At 41.2% G+C, this 12,941-nt stretch overlaps 1 protein-coding gene across 1 annotated transcript in view; it reads right to left on the bottom strand.

The window, feature by feature from the left end:
- Window positions 1-11,460, bottom strand: part of GUCY1A1 (guanylate cyclase 1 soluble subunit alpha 1) — a 35,343-nt gene extending 23,883 nt beyond the window's left edge. The window contains exon 1 of the mRNA XM_082237657.1: window positions 11,194-11,460. The gene's annotated coding sequence lies outside the window, so the exon portion shown is untranslated. The remainder of the gene's footprint in view (window positions 1-11,193) is intronic.
- Window positions 11,461-12,941: the final 1,481 nt, after the last annotated feature.

Here is a 12,941-nt window from a genome sequence, read left to right as displayed (position 1 = left end):
TTAATATTCATTTGTAATCCATAACAAGTTATACAATGTATTTTAGCCCCCTTCATTGTTCAACAGCTAGGGTGTTGACTTGTATCAGCCACAATGGGCAAAAACAATAGGGTGTCCATATGTTCTCCTTTACAGAGGACAGTCCTTTGTTTGAAGGAATCCTCTAGTTGGTGAGCTATCTGGTTTTAAAGATAAAGACCCATAAGAAGGGAGAGAAGGGACCTTGAAGTTGCCCATCAAAAGCAGCACCTGGACAGCAGATTGAGCAAGCACACAGATCACCTGTTCAGTCTTTCTCACTATATTGTACATCTATTAAAATTGTAGTAATCAATTCTACATTTGTATCTGTACATACGAATTAGTGGAAGGAAATTTTACACAAATCAGTGTCCTCTTTTGTGGAGAAGTGTTAAGTGACCACCCTAATAAGCAAACTGTTGTTGCAGGTTGCCAATTAGTTTCCGGGCTATATTCCAGCTGACTGTACTTACATGGACAAAGGCAGAGGTACAAGAAAAACTCCCCTTCTCTTTTGTTTTTTATCCACGTTGTTATGAAATTTTTATATCCCACCTGCCACCTAAACCAGGGCTCTATTTCAAAATTTGACAGCAGAGGTGAAACCATTTAAAAGATCTTGCTACTTGTCACTATCAATTTTGAAACCCCAAATACCTCCCCCAGTTGAGTTTAAAAGGATGACAATGACCTGCTTGTATTATCTTGTTATTTTAAACAAATACTGTTGCATTCCTATGCACAATTTCCTGAGAGTAAAGACCACAGAATTCAGCGATATTTACTTCTGAGGAGACATGTATATGATTGCAACGTTCAGTGTGTAAAACTATAATGAGGCTTGATACTGTTTTCCTTTTATAAACCATCAAAGGGCAGCATACAGATTTTAGAAATGAATGAAATTAACCGAACACAATTCACATCTCAGTGTAGGTAAAAGGTGAAGTATTTTGATTTACAATTATTTGCTCTTACTCATTTCAACAGAAAAAAAACCCATTTTCTTAGACCCAAGGAATCTGCTCAAGTTTCTTGCAAATTATGGTTTACAAGCAGAGCCTAACAATCCAATATTGGAAGCTTCTGCACTAGAACTTAATAGGAAGAAGCACGAGAATCCTAAAACTTGTGCAATTTCACAATCTACACTTTGAAGGGAATTGAACACAAACTTCAGTTTAGCACAGTACAGCTACCAGCAGCCACCATCACTGTCGCAGTCTCCCATTCCAACGTAGAAGAACCTCGTTGTATATGCACCCTGGGCTGTGGTTCAGTAAAGCACATGCCTTGCATGCACAAAAGCCATGTTCAGTTCCTAGCATCTCCAGTTAAAAAGGATCTTGGGTAGCAGAGATGAGAAAGACCTTTCTCAGACACCCTAGAAGCACCACTGCTAATCAGTGGAGAGGATAATGGGCTAGATGGATCAATAGTATAAAAAAAACAGCTTTTTACAAGCCATTTTGTCTCACTAGAGCTGCCGGTGTCATACAGGCTGTGCCAGACACAGAATACAGTTTTAGCTTTTATGGAGAAGGTCAGTGTTTGTTCCATAACAGGAAAGCAGATTTGCAGGATCAAAATAAATCCTCTCCAATCTAAACAACTGTTACATCCCTTTAAATAAGATAACCATGCAGAACATTTTCCAATATATACTCAGTTTTCTTACTTTTCTAACACAAAAGCATGTTGTTACACCCATATAGTTCCTGTGCTTTGGGGGGCCCAACAGGTATTCCCTTCCATATGATTAATGCATTGTATACAGTTTGTACTTTATAGTAGCTCCTTCCTTCCTTTTTTCATTCAGTCCACTTTGCTGTCCTTTTTCCTACTTAATGTTTTATTGAAGTTTTCACACACACACACACACACACACACACACACTATGCACTCACTGTGAACAACAATGCATGCACAAAACTGAACTTCCTTCTTTGCATCCCCATTTCCCTCTGTACAGTTTTCATATACTAGAGGTTATAAGCAGTACTTATGGGAATATAAAGCCACAATCGACATCTTGCCTAACTCCCTCATCTATCTTTGTTATGTCTTTTGCATTATAAAGCACTTTCTTTCCCCCCACCACCCCAGCCAAGACTTGTGGGGGGAAAGGATCTCACCAGACTGAACTACATTGCACTGGACCAACTGATGCTAAATGTGTCTGTTTGAAACATATATTTAGCAACCCCTTTCTCTCCTGAAGGGCATATTAACTATATTAATCATCTCTAGGTCACTGGAAGCCTTTGGCTTGGAAAGAGATTATTTAATTACTATTTGCTTTGTCTAGGCCTCCAGACAATCAATGTGCTTTTGACTCAGTGCAAGCATTAACTCTTTTATAACCTTTCCTTGAGCTCGAAATGCTCCTGTTTACTGGGTACACATGAGGAATCATTAACATTTTGGGTTTTTACTTGAGGTGATGAATTAGTGGTGCCATGCCTTCTACATTGCCATGTAGATTTGCTCATGTCATTTCATAACATTGTCATACTACTTAAAAAGCTTGTGTGTGTATGTCTCATTGAACCAGCCACTCCACATGCACATAACAATGTAATACATTTGATGGTTTTCAAGATGCCACAAGACTGTTGTTTCTACTGCAAAAGATTTACTCCTCTGAAAGCATATTGTCCTATTCAGAATAATCATTTGACATAGCACTCTTGAAAACTGTACCATTTCAAACTATATGTGGAGGGATTGCACATTTGAATACTGTACTCCTCAATGTTATATTTATGTAAATGGTGGATGAAATCCATGTAGAAATCCTTACATAGTATCTGTACTACCAGATTCATTTTGAGCAGTTTCAGTACACTAAGGAAAAAACGGGAAAGTACAGCATATTAACTGTTGGAACTCATCAGCATGCCAACTAGCATAAATTGCTTTGATTATAAATAGCACTTTTAACTGACATTTTAATCAAATTCTAGTCTGTTTGGCCTCTACCCACTTCCCTTCCATGTCACAAACACACACACAGTGTAACCTTTCTGCTGAATTTTCTGGTGTGTTTTTTAGAATCTCACCCATCCTGTGATTTTTTAAATTTTTATATTTGTGTTTGTCATTCTAGAATAAACATGCAAAACATTATTGTAGTCAGTAGAGGCTGCTAACTCCCTTCAGCTTTGGAACTAGGTCAGCAATTATAAGACTCACTGGATAGCTAAACTTTAAAAACTAGAGGAAAACCCCCAGACTCATCTTTTTCTAAGTTATCTAAAATGACCCTAACGTCACCTTGGCAAATTGTCTTAACATTTCACAGACCTTTAATTCACCTTTTTGACACCAACCTCATCTCACACAAACAGCTTCAAAGGATGATATCAAGGGATCAATGGAGAAGATCAAAACGTATGGAAAAGAAACCATCCAATTTCTGAATTTGCCTAACAAGCTCTAGGAAACTTCCCAGCCAAAGTAGTGCTTAACGTGTGCAACGGTTTCCCCATTTTTCATTGGACACTGACACCCAAAAACATTCCTTCCATAAGCCACAGTATTTTTTTTAATTAAACTACATATATTAAATTTGTGGTTAGATTTATGCTAAATATTTCTCATTAGTTATGTTTTTAGCTGTTCCTATTTTATCTGTAAGCTGAATTTACAGGTGGGGGAGGCAGGCGAATAAACAAATGTGAACAAGCTTCTCCAATTTATTTACTAACTTAGTAGCACTGGTCCACTGGTTACTTGAAATATTGTAATTCTCTTCCACAGAATGGTGGCACAATTCACTGATACTGTGAAGCTTTTGGGTGATAAAGTTTGTGTTTTCATATTACACAATAGTGTTTCGTGTTGCCCAATTTCCCAAACCATAGAACATGCCAGGGAATAGCCTTTCACAGGGTCAGGGTCCTTGTGAGGAAAGAGTCCTGGAGATTTGTATTGCTTTTGTATCTTCAAACAAACAAGTTATGTTGAATGGGAAGCAAGTATATAAACAGGCATCAATTGTCAAAAGCAACAGGACATCCCTAAGGCTTATACCAGTCAAGTCCAAAAACGTAGCAACTGTATCTCTCTTTGTCTAAATTCAAAAGTGTTTCTCTTTTCCCTTTCTTGGCACTACAGATGGAGAAGAATTTTGTTCAGGTCACATTTTTAAGCAAACTGACCTAATTTACACCTTCTGGACTAATGCACAGATCAGAATGTAATTATCTATTGGATTTCATGCTTCTCTGAAATAGCTAACATAGTTCTCAGCTTTAAAAATGCACCAAAATGCAAAAAATATACATTTTTGTGATACAATATGTCAAGAAATGTGTACATTGAGGTAGATGTTTAGAAATATATATTTTATAAAGTATTATTAAGTGCATCTCTAAATACATTTTTCTATGGACTTTAAAAAATGCAATTAATGCATGAATGGGGCAGAACAGACTCATGAATGAACACATGCAAAACTGACATGGACCAGATGTGCACTGATTTGTCCATCCATACTTGGCAATACATTCCCTGGGTGTGGCGGGGGGGTGATCTCAGACCCCACTCTGAGAGGTATAGATATAACTAGCATTCCAAACATCTGGAAGAGCTAGCCTAGTTTAGTAAGGATCAGTAGTGGCTGAGTATGTCCAAGCTTTGCAAAAGGTAGCATATTTATTGCAATGCTATTAACCTCCTTGAATTCATGGGAAAGGCAATAAAGATAAACAAACACAACTAACCTTTTTGTGAACTGTATTTCATAGCATTTAGGGAGTGCTGTCTAAAGCATTTTAACAAACTGGGCAAATGGAAATTTCCATCCAAATTCTATCAATGTAATAAATTCATTACTGCAATATTTTTCTTGCATAATTATATAATTAATGTTATTTAAGCAATCACTTTCAAGTGGGCATGTCTGGGACCCTAGGCACTTTGAACAGAAGGACCTAAGAAATGATACTTGGTCCCATTCTATCTATCTATATATATGTGTGTGTGTGTGTGTGTGTGTGTGTGTGTGTGTATATATATATATATATATATATATATATATATATATGGTTTTGGTGTCTTCGGGTGTCTTCCCGTGTAAGAGTCGGGGTGTCTGTGCGACGTTTCGACGACGTTTCGCACAGACACCCCGACTCTTACACGGGAAGACACCCGAAGACACCAAAACCTGCATTCCTGTACCCGTGAAAATCTACGAAAGCATATATATATATATATATATATATATATATATATATATATATATCCACCCACACATAAACAAACCAAATTATTCTCCAAGATTCTCTGTGTTACAATTGACCTAATTACAATATGGGCTAGACTGTTCTCAAGGGATATAACAATGCAAGTGACAAATCTGCTTTTCCAAAAACTGTTTATGTGTATTATCCCTGACTTTTTACATATGGAAACATAAAGCCATTATTCTCTTAACCTTTCATATACATATCCATGCCTATCCATGCTCCCCACTACTCTACTAAAATAAACATAAAGTGGAACTCAGATGAATTATATTGAACTCTTGTTGGTTTTAAAACAGTTCAAAAAATTCAAAACTATACTTTATTTAACTACTGTAATCCTCTACATGTTCTGCCTTCATACTCGCAGGAAGCTGTAAAAGTCCAGCTGTGACATCTTCAACAGATTTATTTCAATGCCCATTAAGTATGCATTTGAGGTGAGAAAATCCATAGTTGCACAAGAAAGGGTGGGGGAAACTCAGGTTACAAACATGGTTTCAGCTGCTGCCAAATGTGATTGCTGCAACAGAAGCACTTAGCAGCTGTAAACCCTGTGCAATGAGAGAGACCTCTACGACAACATCTGAGAAAGGGACATGGGCCTCCACTTTGATTTATTCTCTCTCTACACAGAAGGCAAGAAAGGTTATATCCATGAAATATGTTGCTCTTTTTTTTGGCAGAACATTTTGCAAGATTGGTTCAGCCGATAGTCGGTTATGATTAGCTTGCTCCCTCAGGGACGCAATCCTAAACATACTTCTCTGAAAGGAAAGGCGCATTCCTAATATGCCACAGCATTTTGGCTCCACGTGTGCTAGGATGGCTTCTCCCCTGCCCTGTATGTACAATGTGGTATGTGGAATGCATCCTGTCTGCATGCATGACACAAATATACTAGGGTCAAATTCCACATATGCAACAGAAGGGAGTAGTTGCAGCATGTGGATGAGGCATATATTCTGTATTTTGCAGGGAACATACACAAGACAAAGGCTCATTCTACTTTATATGTGGAATCTAGCCATGTGTGGAGCCTACCTACTGGTGAGAATTGGCCCTAGGCCCCATTGATTTCAGTGGGGTATGACTTCCAAGCAAACAGGGTTTTTTTGCTTGGTGGGTTTTTGCAGCTTTGAGATTCCAAACAATGCCCTCCAAAGCATTATAAGGTTTAATAAACCCAGTTATCAACTTTGTTTCTCCATGATGGAGACCGCATCTTATGGGGCCAAGGGAAAAGAAGGCAAGACAAATGAAAATAAAGAAATGTACCTATTGCTATTAAATAGCAATGTAACAAATGTTTGTGCCACAGGAGCCACATTTGTGTACTTCATGGATTACCTCAAAGAAGTTCATATAGCTGATAAACTGATAAAAAAAAAATTACTCAATATATTTCAAATAACTGCTCAACAACTGCATTATACTCTAGTCTACTGCAATGTTAGCTTCACAGTCAGTTGTCAGGGGCGGGGGAGCACCAAAATAATTATCTGGCTATTATCAGTTAGTGACCTTTTCCACTTTGTTTCTTCTCCTTCCCAACTGTAGAGTGAAAGGAATCTTCTGACTGCTCTTCTATTTAGAGATAATGATCAGTTCAGCTGATTGGGGTATCTCTGCCTGCCTTTTATCTAGCAGCCTATCTGGTCTACTCATGATTGACAGAGTATAATAAAGCCTAATCTCAGTTTCAAAACCACAGCAATACACATAGGAACAAGATTTCATTCCCTACTGTTTGATAAAAAAGTGAAAACAAATTGACTGTTTCACTACTTTTTGATAGCAGTGAAAATATATAATATATGACTTCTCCTTAATGGCATAAAAAGTATACCGGCCAATGTAACCATTTCAAACAAATATTAGTTTTATTACATAAGAAACCATATTTTCCAGCAGCTGCCGCCCCTATCAGAGTTGTTGTCATCACCAATCTAGGAACTGCAATCTAGGAAGGCAGCAACTTCTGGTTTGTTCTTTTTAAATTTATTCATCCCACTCCTCTGTATTTTCCACAAAACTACTATTCATTCATTTATCAAAGAAATGTATATGCTACCTTTTAAATAAAGTGTCCCAAGATAATTATTTTTTAAAAAATATACAAAACAATCCAATTACAAAACTATAATTACTACTGACAATTTTATGTCAACAACAGTTGAAAGATCCATTAGGTATTCAAAACTCACATCAGAATCCACAGCAGTGAATTCCACAGACAGATACTTGAATTTGCAACATTTCAGGTTTGATCTGTTTAATTATTCTAATCAAGTATCAACCAAAAGTGTAGTGGTGGTAGTTGTTCACTCAAAGTTCAGGCTGCATTTTGTGTGTGTTGATTTTATAACATTAAAAATGCAGAATTCACGATATTCTATGAACTCAGACAGTTGGAAGCATAACTATAAACCCTTTATCCCGACTGTCTGGATTTAAAAAACAAAACAAAATACATTGCAAGCTGTATTTTGCACATCCACATTTTTATTTTGGATCTGACATTAAAATCCATCAATAAATTATATACCTTGAAACTGATTATCTTAGTCGTCCATTAACGAAACTGTTGCCTTCCAAAAAGAATTATTGACAACAGCGTTAATTGTTGTAGTAGACACCTTTATCCTTAACCAGTGAGATAAGGAGCTAAACATTAAGACCTTCTTTTGTGACTCCATAAAGATGTATCATGAAATAATTCTCATTAACCTCACTTTCTATATTGTTCTGGTATTACACAATGTACTTTGAAAGATATTGTTCTTTCACCATGCTTGTCTAAAGTTAGTAGAATAAAATACATGCAGTAGGTGGCCCAGACGACAAGACCCCCACTCTTGACCTAATTGATGTGGTCAAATGAAAGCAGAGCAATAAGTTTGGCACCAGCTTAGCTGCAGGAGTTGCAGGAAGGACCTCCATACACACTGCCCAGGCCTGTCACTAAGGTTTGACGTCCTCCCAGGAGGTGTAACCCATTGCCTCTGGAGACAGATGGATGCCAACAACAAAGTTTCTGGTGGTTTCTTAAAATTTATCAAATACGTTCTGGCATAGGCTTTTGTGGACGAGAATCCATTTCTGTCAGATGCACCTGACAAAACAGGGACATGAAAACTTATGCCACAGTAAATATGTTAGGCTGCAGTCCTATACCCATTTACTTGGGAGTAAGTCCCACTGAACTCAGCAAGACTCACTTCTGTGTAGAGATGCTGTGCTGTCAAGTCTTTAAAGTGCCACCTAAATTCAATAAACTCAATAATACAGTTAGATAATTAATAAAAACCATACTAATTTATTTGTTTTTTTTCTCATATGCCAGTTGCATGTTTTCATACTGGATTAGAAAAGGGGCAAATTGGCTAAGAAACTAAGATTTTAAACAGTTCTTAGTTTTTGCTTCACAACCATGAACACAAATGGCAGAAACAACAGCAGATTCAACAATGGAGCCTTGGATAAACATTAAAATACTGTCCCCAAGTGCTCAATCATAAATCAGAAAAGTAATATATTTCTAACCTGTAGCGATTAATTCTACTTTAACTCTGCTTTCAATAGACATTTCCAAAGGGCAGAGCATACAATAGATTCACACCAATAAGTCCAGTTGGTTTTAAAATAAGAACTTGTTTTCTAAACTTGCTGGAAGTAATGTAGATGAGACCGAGGCAAAGAATTCATAAGGACAAGAAAGGAGAGTTAAAACAAGCAGCCTTTTGCCATATAGCCTACATCATGCTCAACATTTCAAGAGTTGGGATGGGGGGAGGATGTTTCTTTATAGAATGTGAAGCAAGTATCAATAATTTAATGTCTGAAATCAGTCTGACTTGCACTCTAAGATGCACCCTGTGCAACTATATATTTTAGAGCTATCTCCAAGAAAGGTGGTAATGATGAAGCAACTGGGTATTGGAGTTTTGTTTTGTTTATTTTGCGTACTCAGATACAATGGCCAAATAACCAGAAAAAAACAGCCTTGGTCTGGTTTGTGCTTGATTCGCAAAAATCTACAGATGAAGTTTTCCACAGACCAGAGATAGGGTTGGTGCCAAAGCATGAAAATGAGCTAGTACATTTCCTTCTTTCTTCTCTAACGGGAATAAACACCTTATTTTGGGTTGTGTCATTTCTGATTAATTTTTCCTGATCGTTTTGACACTATACCATGGTTTCATCTGCTGTTTTCCTCCTTGTTTCTGTTAACTACTGATTCTAGTTTTAGTTTCCTTATTTTAATTGATAACAAGATAGAGACAAAATTTTAAAAAATCCTTCCAGTAGCACTTTAAAGACCAACTAAGTTTGTTATTGGTATGAGCTTTCGTGTGCATGCACACTTTTTTTAAGATTTTGTTTCGACTATGGCAGACCAACAGGGCTACATACCTGTAAGATAGAGTGTGACATAAGTGGCTACAATGCTAAAGTTAGGGACATTCAGATCCAGCCATGGAGCACATGAAATGATTGATCCATTCTGCTCTCCTCCACACATATTTTTTTTTTAATTTTATTTACAATTCTATCAATAGTGTGTCTTGCCTTCAAGGAGTTAAAACTTGTATATATGGTTCTACCCTTCCCTATCTTATCTTCACAATAACCCTTTGAGGCAGGCTGTGCCGAAAGACTTGATGGCCCAAGGTCACTCATTGAGTTTCATGGCTGAGTGGGGATTTTGGCCTTGATCTCAAAGTGACAACTGTGAAGCTAAAAGCGAAGAACCTCGGACGCCAGCCTGACCTCGGAAGAAAGGGGAGTTATGATTTAGTTTTGTTGGGTTTTTTCCAATGCAACAGATCCTTGCAAACTGCTTTGAGAACCGTTACAGTTGTAAGGCACCGAGCAAATCTTGTTACGAAACAATAACGAACAAATAACATTTAGAGAAGCAGCCATCCAGCCTGTGCAAGTATTTGCACAGCATGCGAGCTGCTTTTCGGGGCGCAGCTACGGTGGCCGCTGAGGACAACTCTGGACAACTCTTGACTCGGCCCGAGGAAAGGCTGGCCCGGCCTCGGCAGCAACCTTCCCTGCAGCTCCTGACAGGGTGAGGGTGGAAGCAGCTCGCTCCGCCTTTTCCCACGAAGCTGCCCCGCTGCCGGTGCCTGGAAGCCCCGAGCTCGTCCTGACCCCGCTGCCCTGACCCGGGACGCTTCGCCCTCTGCCGCGTTCCGGAGGCCGGAGCGTGGGAACCAGGCAGAGCGAGAGCGGGACGGGCGCGCCGAGGGGGGAAGGCGGGGCCCGCAGGCTCCCGCGGCGGCTCCGGTTCCCTTCAGACCGCGCGAGCGAGCCTCTCTCCGGGCGCAGGACCTGCCTCGGCAGCAGCAGGGCGGGAAAGGAGAGCGCGGCCCGTCTTTCCTCTCTGGAGAGGGTAGGGAGGTCCGGAGAGGAGTCCTGGCTGAGGAACCCGCTTTGCTATTGGCAGGACTTTGCGGAGCTTCCAAACCACCAACCGCGTGCGGAGGGGGGGGCAGTGAAGGAATGGTGCGCATAGGAAGGTGAGGGAAACGGCAACAATACCCCTCGCTCCCCCCATCACCTGCCTCAAGTGGACCATGCCCAGAGAAAGGCATCCGCGAACCAATTTAGGGCAGAAGAAGGAGGAAAGTGGTGGCGCGCGGTGAAGGTTGGGCTAGACCGAGGGAGCGGGGAGCAGGCGAAGAAGGGCGGGAGAGGGCCACACCCCGGCGCGCCAGGCAGCGCCAGCCCCTCCCCTCCGCGCCCTAGCGCTGTCCAGGGTCCCCATTTGCCCCGGCTGGCGGTGTGACGAGACGTCTTTCTCCTCGACGCCTCAGCGCGAGGTGGCCGCGCGCCGCTGACCCGAGCAGCCCCGCCGCCGCGCGCTCGCCCCGTTGCCGCCTGCTTTGTGGCGCTCGCCTCCTCCACTCACCCCGGCGCGCTGCTTCTCCCCTTTCGCTTCGCCCGGCGCTCGAGCGGCAGTCGGCGGCTCTTGCTGCTGCTGCTGCTTCTTCGGCGGCGGCGGCGGTGCCTGAGGGGAAAGCGCCGCTCGCCTTCCCAGCTCGACAGCCTCTCCCCGGCGAACTCATGTTGGAAACGTGCGTTGGGACAGCTGGCTTCAGCCGCTTCTTCTGGCCCCTCCCCGGCCTCTCGCTCCAAGCGAGGAGGCGCTTTCTTGGGCGCCCAATCGGAAGAGCCGCCGCGGCAGGAGCGGAGCGCGGGGGGGGGGGAGAGCAGCCGAAGCGACACAAAAGGAGGAAAGATAGCAAGGTGCGGGGGGGGGGAGAGAGAAGAAAGAGCGAGGAGCTCATTAGGTGGTACATTTTAAGACTTCCCATCATCTGGGGTTCTACTGTGTTCAGTTGCCGATTAAATACACGGATAGGTTCTTGGCTGCCACATAAAGCCTTCCCCCTTATTCTGGAATTGTTGGGAATTAACTTCAAACACCTTCATTATTACTATTACTATTGCATTTCTATCCCATCTTTTCTCCAAGGAGCTGAAGGTGGCACCTGTCGTCTTCCTCATTTTATCCTCAGAACAACCTGTGAGGTAGGTGGGGCTGAGAGTGAATGAGTGACTGAACCAAGGTCATGCAGTGAGTTTCATGATTAAGCAAGGATTTGAACCCTGGTCTCCCAGGTCCTAGTCCACCACACTGCATCATATGTAGCTTGCCCTAGACAGATAAACATACCTGGATGCCACTGGGAACTCTTCTATTCCTCCAGTCTGCGTTCCTCCCCACCCCCAGCATCCACTGCCTTAGCCTATGTAATGAGAAGGCCAGCCCCATTAATCCATCTCTTCAAGTTATATGGACCTTTTCAACTTGGCATCATGACTTGCTTCTGAGCCGGGAGTGGCCTGCCACAGCACTGTCAAACACTTGCAATAAAGACTATGCTCAGGAGAAGCAGAAGTGGAGATGCTTCTGGGGGCCTACAGATGAACAATCTGCTGGGTGCTATAGATGAGACACAAGCTGTCATGAATTGCCTGCCATTATTAGGAGTTCTACCAGGATTGGAGAACCTCAGTCCCAAGATCCAAATGCAGCCCTCCATAACTGTATGGCCCTCAAGACTCTCCCCATGGCACACACTTCAAGCTCTGCACCCCCAGTTGTTTTTGACTGGCTGTAATGTGATCATCCCTTTTGGATGGATAGAGGATGGAGAAGTCAGTGTGCATGTGGAAACCTCTGATTTTCAATGGCATGTGCTGAGTAAACTTCAGGTGGCTACCACCCAACATTTTTCCCATGTAAGGATAACCAAACGTAACTAAGGCCTTTGATTGCTACCAAGAAAATCTCTCTTCCTATATAGATAATATCTCTTTTTCCCTTTTCTTTCTAATAAAAAAATAGGGCAGCAGCTCATGAAAATGCCAAACTGATTTGTGTAGGATACAGTTTAGGATTCCTTATCCTAAGTGGGGAAATGGGTGCACACACATTCATGGGATAAGATGTAAATATTAAAAATACAAAAATGCAGAGTACAAGCATTATGATACTGATATATTTGGTTGTTCATATAACTAGAGTTGCAAACACAAGAAAGAAAGGAAATGCTGTCATTAAAGTGAAAAAATGCATAAGGCGGTGCCTTGAAACTGATCATTCTGTACATCTTTACCAGTATCTGTTTTTCTCCAGTGGAGTTGTATGCA

The sequence above is a fragment of the Podarcis vaucheri genome (genome assembly GCF_965113315.1).
Source record: "Podarcis vaucheri genome assembly, chromosome: 9".
In the NCBI taxonomy this organism is placed as follows: Eukaryota; Metazoa; Chordata; class Lepidosauria; order Squamata; family Lacertidae; genus Podarcis; species Podarcis vaucheri.
This window is presented reverse-complemented; position numbering and strand designations above follow the sequence as displayed.